This window comes from Neofelis nebulosa, chromosome 15 (genome assembly GCF_028018385.1).
Source record: "Neofelis nebulosa isolate mNeoNeb1 chromosome 15, mNeoNeb1.pri, whole genome shotgun sequence".
NCBI lineage: Eukaryota > Metazoa > Chordata > Mammalia > Carnivora > Felidae > Neofelis > Neofelis nebulosa.
The window spans coordinates 3,982,345-3,995,186 of record NC_080796.1 but is presented as its reverse complement, the minus strand read 5'-3'; the positions used below and the strand labels follow the sequence as shown (position 1 = coordinate 3,995,186).

Here is a 12,842-nt window from a genome sequence, read left to right as displayed (position 1 = left end):
ACGTCTGTCATCTACTATCTCCCCTAGAGATTGTTGGTCTCATGATTCCTCAGTGTCAAATGCTCAGTTTCTTTGAGATAATAAGTGAAATGTACAAGAGTGGTGAAAGCAAATGCTTGAAAATGTCTTTGAGGGATGGTTTAGTTTTATATCTGTAAACAGGTTTACTAAATATAAGTGTGTATATATAATGGTATCCTGAAGCATCCTGTCAGTACAGCCATCCCAGAAGACAGCAAGTATTATTTGTTAAGCCATGTACATCACTGATAGCCACTTATTTCCCTTCCCTAATTTGAATTGTTAGGAATCCCCCTGGAAACAAAAGTATTTCTTTAGAACAGTTTTAAAAGTACAATTTTAGATAGTAGGTGTGCTCTGTCACATGTTCAGTGCTAAAACACTGTTCAATGGCAAATGCTATTTACTATTATGGAAACTTAAAAAAATGTATGTCATTTAGGAATGATTTAGGGAAAAAGAAAATGTATTTGTGTTTTTTAATCTTCACAGGAGTAATGAGAGACTGTCAGAGAGCAATACAAAACTTCTTGTGGAGAGACAGCAGCACCAAACTTTACTCAGGACCCTTACTATGAGCCCAGGCCTGGAACCACCTTATTGTGGACATTTTGAAAATAATTTAGTGCTCAATGGAAACTTTACTCCAGGAGGAAACTTAGTGATTCCTACCTTGAACCCACGGCCGTCATATGACTACTGAGAGACTTCCTTGTGGAAGGTTAGTTATATTATCTGTTTTACTTTGGGTTTCAGATATCTGATATAATAGTTACTTTTATTTTGGTGAAATTCTGAGTTGTTTAAGTAACTAATACATACGAAGTAAAAGTCATAATTATATGTGCTAAGAAAGAACTGAGGTAAAATTATATATATATATATAATATAATATATATAATATATTATATATATAATATTAATATAATGTATATAATATATATTATAATATAATATATAATATATATAATATTAGTCCCTTGATCTCTCATTTCTAAGAGATACTTATTTTTATTTTATTTTACTGAGAGAATGAGTGAGTGCATGCAGGGGAGGGGCAAAAGGAGAGGAAGAAAGAGAATCCCAAGCAGGTTTCATGCTCAGCACAGAGCTGAATGTGGGGCTCTGTCTCAAAACCATGAGATCATGGCCTGAGTCAAAATGAAGATTTGGACACTAAAAACAACTGAGCCACACAGATGCACCACAAGAGACACCTAGTATTAACTGTATTCAGTAAATACAACTAAACTGACCCATGTAAAATTTCCTGAAAAGCTTTCATTTAAATTTGATTTTAGAAAGTAAATGTGATTGCCTGCTAACCATAGGTACACTTAGATGCTTGGACTTATTTTCAGTTGGCAGTGGTTCATAAACATTTGAACGTTTTGTTATAATCCAGTTTTTGCACCCCTGTATGTCAGTGAATGTTCGTCCTCCAAACACTTAACGACATGAATGTTTACTATTTAAAAGAATCCATGGGGGTGCCTGGGTGGCTCAGTCAGTTCAGCGTCTAACTCTTGATCTCAGCTTAGGTTTTGATCTCAGGGTCATGAGTCCAAGTCCTGCATTGGGCTCTACGCTAAGCATGGAGGCTACTTAAAAAAAAAAAAAAGAATCCATGGTAAGTCCTTTTTATGAATTAAATCAACTTGTAACACTAAAAAGATTAATTTCTCTTTTAAGTTAAAATTTTGCTATTTTCTTACACGAGAATACATCTTTAATTGCTTTCTTATTTATGGCACTCTTTTTTCTTTTTCCTTTTTTTTGACTTATACCACCTTTGTTTCTATTTTTATAAAATATCTTGATGAGTGATTGTAGAGCATTTTATAAATAGCTAAATCAAGCAAATATTTGAATTTTTAAAATGAAACCTTTTTTTCTTCAAATGAGTTCTTTGCCCCTTTCTCTTTTCTTTTTCTGGAAGCCCTTGAATGCAAGTATTATTACACTGGATGTTGTCACACAGGTCCCTTAACCTAGCCTCATTTTAAATTTTTTTTTATTTTTTATTTTTGGCTTGGATGATTTCTACTACCCTGTCTTGCAAATTGTTGATCTGTTCTTCTGCATCTTCTTATCTGCTGTTGATTCCCTCTAGTGTATTTGTCATTTCTGTTATTGTATCCTTCAGATCTGATTGGTTCTTTTTTATATTTTCTGTCTCTTTGTTGATGTTATCACTGGATCCATTCATTCTTCTCCCAAGTTCACTGAGCATCTTTATGACCGTTACCTTGAACTCTTTATGAGGTACATTACTTATCTCTGTTTCACTTAGTTGTTTTCTTAGGTTTTCTCATGTTCTTTCATTTGGAATGTACTCTCTGTGTCCTCAGTTTGTCTGACTTCCATGTTTGTTCCTAAAATGGTTCCTATCAACTTTTTCTCTCTTTCGAGTGGGCGTTGCTTTTGAACAATGTACGTTAGTTATGAAGTCAAGGAAGAAGAGAATGTTTCTGTAAGTGTTGTCTAGTCATTTTTCTTGGTGGAGCTGTGACAGGTGACACTGGGTAGGTGGCAAGTAACCCTGGTCTTTTCTTTCTAAATTCAGAACACAGGAGACAGGGAGATGGAGATAAACTTAGTAGCTTTATTACTAATACACACTAACAAATTGGAGGATATGATTTAGGTTATGTTAGCCACATTGGGCTTCCTCCCAAATTGGGCACTTCCCCACACAGTTGTAAATTGAGGAAACAAATGCTTGACACCCACCCCGGGGGCAGGGTGTTACCACAGAGCTGAGAGCAGACCCAAATTCATGTTACTGTGGGCAGGCACATCTTTTCAAAGAGGAGATTCAGAAACACATCAGCACTGCTTAGCTCCTTCTCCCAAATTCACCTGTTAGGTAAGTCTCCTTTCCCGTCGGGAGGGAGAGAGAGATAAGTCCACATGTGAGAAGTGAAGATTCACCTATAATTTCCGACTGGATTTAAATTATTAATAAAGTCAATTGTGTCTTTTGTACATACCAACGAATGATGAGAGGTTAGGCAGAAGCATGCTAGATGGGAAAGAGAAATCTGTGTTGGGTTTCAAATTTTGCTATAAATAACCACACCATGGGTTCACTCATTGGTTGATTGATGTTGATAAACCAAATTTTCTTTGGAAAGAATAAATAATGCTTTCAGGAAGAATTTCCTCAGTTTCAGCTTGCTTGCTTCACCTAAAGATTTTCTCTTTCAAGTTCTCTGTCCTGTGGTTTAAAAAAGTTGTGCTTGGCGCGCCTGGGTGGCTCAGTCGGTTAAGCGGCCAACTTCGGCTCAGGTCATGATCTCGCGGTCTGTGAGTTCGAGCCCCGCATCGGGCTCTGTGCTGACAGCTCAGAGCCTGGAGCCTGTTTCAGATTCTGTGTCTCCCTCTCTCTGACCCTCCCCCATTCATGCTCTGTCTCTCTCTGTCTCAAAAGTAAATAAACATTAAAAAAAATTAAAGAAAAGTTGTGCTTAAAAATTGACTGCTACTAAAAGAAGTTAACATAATTTCTGTTCCTTTATTTTCATTCATGACTTTAAAATTTGTAATTTAGTTAGAGAGCTACTATTGTGTACCTCATACCTAAGCATTACTGAACCACATGACAAAGTTTTATGTATTCATTTTCTCTGAGTCATACTTAAAATACACGTATTTTTCCTGACTATGAGGAAGTAACTGGCATAGAACTCTAGGCTTGGTAAGACCACAAGTGTATTCCTGGTCTGCATCTAGTTGGTTTCATGACCTCAGGCAAAGTACACTCTCTCTGAGCCCTATTTGTCTATTACACAAAATTCGGGATTTTGACTAAATTAGTGACTTTTATACCTTCAAAATAATTTTTTTCAAAGAATAGAACGTTGTTTTTTGCTTTTTGCATTAAACTGTATTGTGTAAAACAGAGAGAAGTAGAGCTGTCTAACTAAAGGAGAGATGGAGACTACGGCTGTGACTTCCTTGTCCCTCAATCCTGCAGTGTCCCCAACCGAACCTTAGATTTCTATGGGCCATATTTGAATGTTAACAGTTAATGAGAAAATCCTTCTAATTAAAAATCCTTTAAAAATGTTCTTTGAATTAAAATTTGCTGATATATAGTTTTTCTGTGTATAATTTTCTCACCCTCTTATATTTCTGATCAATGGAAAGGTATACATAAAAGTACACATGTGTTCTTATTCATGGACTTGAAAGCTATTTTCACCATCGAAACACAGTTTTTACTTAGATAAAAATATAAAGGTCACAAAGGTAAATATTTAGGAAAAAAGCTTTTGGGGAAAAGATGCAACATTACCTTGGTAGCTCCTTAAGTCATGTCATATAGAAAACGAGGTTTATATTTTATATCGTATTTATTAATGGTAATATAAAATTGTTTGAATAAAGCCTTCTCCCATCATCTGGTATTGAGTTATTAATTTTATAAGTCTGGTATAGTCATGTTGTCCCATTCATTTTATAAGGCCTGAATATAATGCTACTGTCAAAAAAGTGTTATGGTTCCTCAAAAACTTAAAAATAGATATTCATTAATTCCACTGCTGCGTATTTACCCAAAGAAAATGAAAACACTAATTTGAAAAGTTGTATGCATCCCTATGTTTATGGAAACATTGTTTGCGATAACCAAAATAGGGAAGCAACCTAAGTGTCCATGGACAGATGAATGGATAAAGACAATGTGTAATATGCATACAATGAAATATAGCTCAGCTATCAAAAAGAATGAGATCTTGCCATTTGTGACAACATTGATAGACCTAGAGGGTATTATGCTAGGTGAAATAATTCGGAGAGAGACAAATAAATACTATCTTATTTCACTTACATGTGGAGTACAAAAAAAAAACAAAACAAGTGAACAAACAGAATCATAACTACAGAGGACAAATTGGTGGTTGCTAAAGGGGAGGTGGGTAGAGAGGTATGGGCAAAATAGGTGAAGGGGAGTAAGAGGTACAAATTCCAGTTATAAAGTAAATAAGTCACAGGAATGAAGAATACAGCATATGGAATATCCTCAATAATATTGTATTAATGTTGTATGGTGACAGAGGGTAACTACACGTATGGTAGCAAGCTTAGCATAGTGTATACAATTGTCCAATCTGAATTTGTATACTGAAAAACTAGTGTAACATTGTATGTCAACTATACTTCAATTATAAAAAAGGTATTAGGGAAAACAGTCTTTGAAAATATTGGGAAATATGTCAGCCAAAACATTTGTCCTCACACCTAAATTTGTAAAGACATTGGAATCCTTATCACCACAGTGTTGATTATGTCCTGTACACTATTTTGGAGCCTGTTTGGGGCATTCAGGGAGAGGCTACCTTGTCTAAGAAAGATCTAAATAAGAACATTCTAGACAGGAACAGTTGTAATATACAGTTGACCCTTGACCAACATGGTTTTGCACTGTGCGGGTCTACTTTACTTACACATGGATTATTTTTGGATACTGTACAGTACTGTAAGTGTATTTCCTCTTCCTTCCATTTTTCTTAATGTCATTTTTTGCCCTAGCTTATTCTACTGTACGAAACATGTATGAACCGGCTGTTTATGTTACCGGTAATGCTTCCAGTCAACAGTAGGCTATTAGTAATTAAGTTTTGGGGGATGAAAAATTATATACAGGTTTTTGACTGTACCCCACCCCTGTGTTATTCAAGGGTCACCTATAGTTTTAAATATTCGTACACATTTCATAAGTAAGTGGATAACCATAACTTTAATAAGTCAAGTGTTTCAAAACTTGGTCCTAATTTGGAGAAAGGAAACAAAGTTACAATTGAAAATTGTATATTGTTTTCCTTATCTCTAATGGAGAAAGTTATACATCAGAAGCTAACTTTGAAAACTGTTGTAACCCTCTATTTTTCCTTTCTTCAAAGAGATTTTCTGAAATCTTTGTGTGCATATGAAAAGAAATAAGTGTTTTAGTCATAATACAGATAGCAAAATATTTTTACTCAATTTTTTGCCAGTAGAATTTCCACATGACAGTAAGACAGTCCCACTTTTTTCATTTTATATGTATTTAAGAGTCAGTCCTGAAAAATTAATAGCAAAAAGCATTCCTTCAAATTTTGTTTTTCTAAAAGTGAAAAAATGGAAAGCCCATTTTAAGGAACTATTCATTAAGGTAAAAAACTGATTAAACTTTCATAAATGGCAGTTTTTCTAATCATTTCCAAGTAATAATTCAGTATACAATATGATTCTTGTTTAAACTTTTTGTACCAGTAAGACCAAACATCACGTTTCAGAGATTATACACATTCAATAGATCAATATTGATTGTGCTTTTTATCACATTCACTTAAATAGTATTATATATATATGTATATATATATATATACATATATATATAATATGCACATATTATATGTATTAGTATAATACACATAATGTATTATATATATAATATACACATATTATATATATGTATACACACACACGTGTATATGTATACATATATATAATACATATGTATTATACATACATATACACGTGTATACATATTCACGTGTGTGTGTGTGTGTGTGTGTGTGTGTGTGTGTGTGTGTATGTATCTGTTCTCCGTTATCTAAAACTAAAATAAAATAGGTAGGAATTTATTTTATTCATGTGATAGTTTTTCTATTTAAGCAATCCCTAACTTTGGTTTAATCTCTACAAGTATTATTTCAAGACCACATGTCGTAAGCTATATATAATTCTTACCATGTCTTGTTTACCTTACACATTCTAAATAATATTTGGCTTATTTCAGATGCAGCGGGAGTTGGAAAAAGAATAACCAGAGCACTAGAAGAAGGTATGTTGCCAAAATGTATGAAGTTATATATCATTGATTTCTGAACTAAACTATAAATAGTAAATGTCATCCCTTTCCATTGTTTGGATAATAGATACTACATTCACATTTTTTGTACATATCTAATAAAAAATGTAAAAGCATGAGCATAATGAAGAACACAATTCCTCCTCATTTAGTCCTCATGTTTCATAGCTCTTTTAAAATCTCCCACAAGTCTAGGGGCACCCAGGTGGCTCAGTCGGTTGGGCGACTGATTTCAGCTCAGGTGGGTTCAGGCCCCACAGAGGGCTCTGTGCTGAAAGCTCGGAGCCTGGAGCCTGCTTCAGATTCTGTGTCTCCCTCTCTCTGTGCCCCTGCCCGCTTGTGGTTTGTCTCTCTCTCAAAAATAAACGTTAAAGAAGTTTTTTCAATCTCCCTAAGTCTATATATCTGTTATTATTTCTGGCGACAATCTTCCTTCACTGGTGCCATCCCTGTGGAACTGTCAACCTGCACAAGTCTCAGAAAAGGTGTGCTTTATCAAATTGTTGTTTCTGCTAGTGATAGAAGACCCAAAAATCCAAAGTCGTCTTAGTAATGCTTGGTTAAGTAATTAGAGGTCATATAGCTGTCACTTGACAGGTAACGGGTTTCAATCTTCACTCATTGACTTTGTCATTGCTTTTGCCCTCGGGTAAAACTTCAAATTCCTTAGCATGGAATGAAAACACCCAAATCAGTTTGCTTCTTGCCAGATGATTCAGCCTTGTCTCTCACTATTTGCCCTACTCTGCTGCTTTGCTCTAGCACCTTGTCAAACTAAACTACTCATAATTGCACAAGTGTTCTTCCTCACTTCTAGCTCTTTGTATGTGCTTCTTCCCTCTACCTAGCATACTTTTTCCTTGTCCTTCAGGTATCAGCTGACATATCACCTTCACCAAAGAGCAGACAATATTGACACAAAACTGGGATGTCCCTTCCGTATGTTCCAGTAGTGCTGTGTTTTATACCTGTCACTTACATCTGTTTACTTGGCTCTGTTTGGAAATGCCTGTTTGATTTTTCAGTTTATAGTTTATGATTGTTCAGGGTGGACTGTGTCCTCATCTTGTAATTTCACCTTGTAATGAAAAAACCAGAAACTCTGATATGTATCCACAATAGCAATTAATTCAGTGTGCAACCCTGAGCAAAATATATTTAATACTAATCTTGGGTTTCATATTGCAGTTGTACATAGGTATTTTTCATTTTTCTTAACATCATAAAGGCCCCAACTTTCTTTTTGTCTTTTTCTTTTTTTTTTCTTTTCTTCTTCTTTTTTTTTTTTTAATCACTTGTAGTTGAAAATTATTTTGGAGAAAGAAAATAATTCTTTCTTTTCCTTTTCAGCTGCTACCGAATTTGAATGAGGATCCTGTAGAAATCCTTTAGTATCTACTGATGATTCAATTCTAAATCAAGATCCAGTATGGAAAGCGTCACGAGAATATGTACAGATTTTGAACAAAAATTATACAATTTGAAAAATAAATAGAAAAAATTTACTGGATGCTTACAAAACATTTTCATTGCTTCCCAATTGAACACACTATACGGCAAAATCTTGATTAAAGGAAAAAGTTTTTGTTTCATATGTGTGTAATGAAAATCTTTATAATATTTTAAACTATGTTTCTTGGCATCTCATTAACTTTTAAGCACATTTTGTACGTGGAAACCAGCACTAGAGGGTTTTACATACATCAGACCACTCCACTACCAGCGGTTTGAACAGCACCCAAACAACCAAGTTGTCATTAATACTTCAGTAGTGTTCATGGATGGCTTTTTGTATTTTCCAATTTTTATGACTATATGTGGGCCTAAAGATTTAGACATTATGTTGATATATTCCTGCTATGCCTATTGCCAATGTGTGTACATATTACAATTTTTTTTATACTACCATAAAACCTATCTATAATTTTAATTGTAAACACTGATTCGTAGCTCTTTCCACATGGAGAAATAAGATTTGCCTAAGGCTTTTCAACTTTTCTATTTATTTATTTATTTATTTATTTATTTATTTATTTATTTTTGATTTGCTTTTTGGAAACAAAGTTAGAGACAAGAAAAATTAGAGAAAACAAAACAAAAAAACCTCCCCCCCCCCGCCCCAGAGCCATTTGCAAGTAAACTGCTAATGGGATGCCTGATTCCTGTAGCATTTAAATCCTACAAGTCAGTACATTCCACATAACTACCACACAACCTTCACAATCAGAACATTAACTCTAATACACTCGACTCTTAAACAACGGGGTTAAGGGCTCTGACCACGCCCCCCCACAGTCAAAAAGCCATGAACAACTTTTGACCCCCAAAGACTTAACCACTACTACTACCAGTAATCTTTTGTATATTATCGTATCATACTATATTCTTAAAGTAAGCTACAGAAAATAATACCATGAAGAAAATTATAAAAGAAATTACATTTCCAGTACTGAAAAAAAAAATCTGTGTGTAGTCAGTGCACCCATTAAAACTCTTTTGTTCAAGGGTTCAGTATAATTCTATCATTTATTCCTCATAATTCTCTTTAAGTTTGGTCACTTATCTGTAGTATACGTTATACCAAGGAAGGTCCTGTTTAGAGCCATATATTGAATTGTGTGTCTTGGTCTCTTTCACTCCAGAACAGTTCCTTTGTCTTTCCTCGACTTTCATGACTTTTAACCTTTTGACGGGTAAATTCCAGTAATGTGGAATGTCTTTCAATGTGGATTTTTCTTAGGCTTCCTTATGGTAAAATTCAGACCATACATGTTTAGCAAGAGTATCACTACAACCTACTCTTTGCATCCTATCATGTGACCTACAATTTTGATTTGTCCCCATACTGGTGATGTTAATGTTGGCCACCGGAGGTAGTATCTGCCAGGTTTCTCGCCTGGAATGTTAACTTTCCACTTTCCAATTATTTAGTATTTTATGGGGAAGTACTTTGAGACATGTAAATATCTCCTTTCTCAGACACCCTGTGCCAGGCCACCTCTTCTGCAGATGACTTGCCCCCCTGCAGGTTCTGAAAACCCCCACTGGGCTATTCTTCCCCTGTGCAGATGCCTCCCTACCCTGTTCAGTCTGTGATACTTCATTATTCTATACCATTCACTTTTCAGGGATGCTCTCACTTGAGCTCCAACACTGTGCAGGGTGACTGTCCTACACATAATGCCTTCCCCATTCTAAGCTCTAACACCTCACTCTGGACCCCCACAACTCCATGCCTCTGTTTCTAGGACTGGGAACTAAAATGTTGGGGATGAGAAAGAAGAAAGGAAGAAGGGCTCCACGGGTCTTTTATAATCAACTTGGCAAGCTCTCCAAAGCCGGTTCTCATTGGAATTGCATCAAATCGGCCAACAGTTTGTAAGGAAAGACATTTCTTATACTGATTTTTCCAAACAACTAGTCTTTTAATTATCTAAGCTTATTCCCCACAATATATTGTTTCTTACTCGAGTGTTTTTTCTGCAGATTCTTTTGGATTTGGTACATGCAGTGACATATAATCTATAAATAGTGGCATTTTTGTTTCCAATTCCTAGAGCCTTCATTTTTTTTCTTTCCTACTACAAGAATGACGTTGAGTAAATGTGAGGATAGTGAGTGTTCATGTCTTCTTGAAATTGCAGCATGTAAAAGTAGTTTTCTATAACTATGTAGATAGTGGGGTTTTTAAAAGTGTGCGTCTTTTATTAGTCTCTTAGTTTGCTCTTGCCGTTTACAACAGATCACCATCCACACAGTGTCTTAAAGCCACACGCATTTATCTCACATTTTTATGGGCCAGAAGCTAAGCAATGGCTTAGCTGGGTCCTTTGTTCAGGTTCTCACAAGGCTGTACTCAAGGTGTCTGCTAGACTGCGCTTCCCCATTTGGGTGCTTCAACGGGGAAGAATCTGCTTCCAAGCCCATTGAGTTTGTTTATAAGAGAATTTCCTTGTGACCGTATGACTGGACTCATTTCCACAGCTCTTTGCCAGTTGGAGGCTAGTTGGAGGCTTAGGTCCTAAGCGTTCCCAGACACTTGTCTTAGTCTTTTTGGGCTGCTCTAACAAAATACCATAGGCTTATGAAAAAAAAAAAAAAGTTTTATTTTTCACAGTTCTGGAGGCTGGGAAGTCCAAAATGAAGGCACTGGCAGATTCAGTGTACAGCGACGGCCTGCTTCCTGGTTCATGGACGCTGGTCTTCCTGCTTGGCACAGGGCCAAGGGAGCTCTCACAGCCCTCCTTTATAAGGGCACTAATCCCATTCATGAGGGCTCCACCTTCGTGACTTCATCATTTCCCAAATCCCCCACTTCTAAATACTATCACGTTGAACATTAAGAGTTAACACATGAATTTGGGAATTTGTGGGGACACAAATATTCAGCCTAGAGCAAGGCTGTTCCTTGTTCTTGGCCACGCAGACTTCCTCAATACGGCCGCTTAGTTTAGGAGGCCAGCAAGGAGAATGTCACTTCAGCGAAGGCTCAGTCCTCCTTGAAGGGTGTTCACGTGATTAGATCAGGGTTGCCTAGCATAATCCTCCTTTGGATTAACTCTGAATTAACTGAATTAATTATGTCTGCAATTTTCCTTTACATGTGCCATATTCTAATAGCTAGAGTCAAGTCACAGATCTTAAGCGAAAAGATTTATAAAGAAAAGGTGACAACACTAAAGGGCAGATATTATGGGGTCACTTAGGGTCTTTCTGCTACAAGTATATTAAGGAAGTTCCCTTATAATACTAGTTTTCTAAGTTCTGTCATGAATGAATATTGAATGTTAAAAGATGTTTATTTCACATCTATTGAGATAATTTTTTTAACTGTTTATTTTTGAGAGAGACCAAGCAAGCCAGCAGGGGAGGGGCAGAGAGAGAGGGAGACAGGATCTGAAGCAAGCTCTGCACTGACAGTGGCGAGCCCAATGTGAACCCCACGTGGGGCTTAAACTCACATACTGTGAGATCATGACCTGAGCCTAAGTTGGATGCTTAACCGACTGAGCTACCCAGGTACCCTGAGATAAGTTTTTAAAATATTTGTGAATGGGGGGAGGGGCCAAGATGGCGGAACAACATGGAAGTTTTGTGTGTGTGTCTCCCATCCATGAAATACAGCCAGGCCAACACGAAACCATCCTACACACCTAGAACACTGATCGGAGGACTAACACAACAATCTGCACAACCCGAACCACAGAATTCAGCAGGAATTTACCCCAAAAGAAAGAGCATGAAGAAACCACAGCCAGGGATTTAACCAACACAGGTACAAGCAAGATGTCTGAACCAGAATTTAGAATCACGATAATAAGAATATTAGCTGGGGTCGAAAATAGATTAGAATCCCTTTCTGCAGAGATAAAAGAAGTAAAAAATAGCCAGAATGAAATTGAAAATAATATAACTGAGCTGCAATCCGGATGGATGCAGTGGCAGCAAGGATGGACAAGGCAGAACAGAGAATCCATGATATACAGGACAAACTTATAGAGAATAACGAAGCAGGAAAAAAAAGAGGGAGATGAAGGCAAAAGAGCATGATGTAAGCATTAGAGAAACCAGTGACTCATTAAAAAGGAACAACATCAGAATCATAGGGGTCCCAGAAGCGGAAGAGAGAGATATAGGGTTATTAAGGTTATGTGAGCAAATGATAGCGGAAAACATTTACAAAACCTGGGGACAGACACAGACATCAAAATCCAGGAAGCACAGAGGACCCCCATTAGATTCAACAAAAACCGACCAACAAGGCATATCATAATCAAATTCACAAAATACCCAGGCAAGGAGAGAATCATGAAAGCAGCAAGGAAAAAAAAAAAGTTCCCTAACCTAAAAGGGAAGACAGATCAGGTTTGCAGCAGACCTATCCACAGAAACTTGGCAGGCAAGAAAGCAGTGGCAGGATATATTCAGTGTGCTGAATCAGAAAAATATGCAGGGGCGCCTG

General features: G+C 36.4%; 1 long non-coding RNA gene across 1 annotated transcript; it reads left to right on the top strand.

The window, feature by feature from the left end:
* The first annotated feature begins 522 nt into the window (after positions 1 to 522).
* On the top strand, positions 523 to 8,474 carry LOC131495948 (uncharacterized). Its single transcript, XR_009254194.1, has 3 exons — positions 523 to 742; positions 6,809 to 6,853; positions 8,231 to 8,474. It is a non-coding gene; the product is annotated as an uncharacterized LOC131495948 (long non-coding RNA).
* The last annotated feature ends 4,368 nt before the right edge of the window (positions 8,475 to 12,842 follow it).